We start from the raw sequence: 2,017 nt of genomic DNA, 5'->3' as shown, positions 1-2,017 counted from the left end.
CTCTCTCTGCTAAAAAAGTATATTTATAAAAATAAAATGAAATTTAACGTAGTACAAATATTAGAACGATCAGAAACACGTTTAATATACAGCCACTAATATTTTATGCAGAAAAATATATTTGATATGTAATTACAGTCGTTAAAAAGTCTCTGTCAGTCGATAATCTCAAAAATTTCTGAAAACTCAGGAATGTCCCTTTAAAAAATATACTTTTTTTGTACGTACGAAATTATTTGAAGACAAAATGCAGTTTGGGCTTCTTACAAATATTAAGATGACCAGAAACACATTGGATATGCAGACACTGATATTCTAAACAAGAAAATGTATTTAATATGTAAGTTTAATCGTAGAAATAGTTTATTAGTCGGAAACATCTTACAATGCAGCAAAGTCAGGAATGTCCCTGTAATAGAGAATTAACGTGAGTAGGCTGCCATACCTTTTGACTGTACGATATCTGGTGGTATTGCACATGCAAAAAAAAAAAAAAGTTTGTTTTATTTAACGACGCCGCTAGAGCACATTGATTTTTTATCTTATCATCGGCTATTGGACGTCAAACATATGGTCATTCTGACACTGTTTTTAGAGGAAACCCGCTGTCGCCACATAGGCTACTCTTTTTACGACAGGCAGCAAGGGATCTTTTATTTGCGCTTCCCACAGGCAGGATAGCACAAACCATGGCCTTTGTTGAACCAGTTATGGATCACTGGTCGGTGCAAGTGGTTTACACCTACCCATTGAGCCTTGCGGTGCACTCACTCAGGGTTTGGAGTCGGTATCTCGATTAAAAATCCCATGCCTCGACTGGGATCCGAACCCAGTACCTACCAGCCTGTAGACCGATGGCCTGCCACGATGCCACCGAGGCCGGTTGCACGTGCAAAAGACACGTGCACACCAGCATATATTTCAGATGAGACTTGTGCCACGGACAGACAGACGCAGGGGGTGACGTGTGTGAAAGTGCAGTTTGAGGTTTATACCATTATATAGCGATTTAGGCAATCTGGGCCGAATTTCACAAAACATCGTAAGCCTAGTGTTTCACGTAAACGTAACTCTATGACTAAACCACAATTCTTATTACTATTGTAGTTCAACAAATACAGTTAGAATAACACATATTTCATTTTGGTTTATGCTATCCTGCCTGTGGGAAGCGCAAATAAAAGATCCCTTGCTGCCTGTCGTAAAAGAGCAGCCTATGTGGCGACAGTGGGTTTCCTCTAAAAAAAACCAGTGTCAGAATGACCATATGTTTGACGTCCAATAGCCGATGATAAGATAAAAAATCAATGTGCTCTAGTGGCGTCGTTAAATAAAACAAACTTTACTTTTGTTCAAGTGTCACTAAAATCCTTTAGTGTCTCCATGGCATCATCTCAAACGTTTCTTTTCTTTCAATATTATCTATTGCAATCTGAAATACAATAGAATTTAAAAAATAGTATTTGTATTATCGTAGTACGACATTGCATGTCCGTGTCTGTTAAAAACATGGGTGGTGCTTAACTTTTTCGGAGGTGTATAATTAGTTGTTAGTGGTCATTGAGGGAGAAGAGTGGAACCGTTTAACCTCATTCTGGGTGAGAACCAATACCGGGATACGAACTCAATACCTACCAGCCGTAAGGCAACTGAGCTATTTCTTGTTCCAGCCAGTGCACTACGACTGGTATATCAAAGGCCGTGGTATGTGCTATGATGCCTGTGGGATGGTGCATATAAAATCTCTTGCTACTAATGAAAACGTTAAACCCCGTTCTCACTTGAACGATTTTCTAAGCGAATTCCGTGCGACTACCAAATCGTACATGGCGTACGGGAGTCGCACGGCAGTATGTTGATAATTCGCACAGGTTGCAGGGGCGTCGTGTGTAATTCGGGCGGGTCGCATGCCGGTGCGAGTTTTTTCAAATGTTGAACATTTCCATACGGCAGTCGTACGGTTCGCATAGTTCGCATTGGTCGCATTGGGGTTGCACAACAATCGCACGGCAGCATG

The sequence above is a fragment of the Gigantopelta aegis genome, chromosome 1 (assembly GCF_016097555.1).
Source record: "Gigantopelta aegis isolate Gae_Host chromosome 1, Gae_host_genome, whole genome shotgun sequence".
Lineage (NCBI taxonomy): Eukaryota > Metazoa > Mollusca > Gastropoda > Neomphalida > Peltospiridae > Gigantopelta > Gigantopelta aegis.
This window is presented reverse-complemented; position numbering follows the sequence as displayed.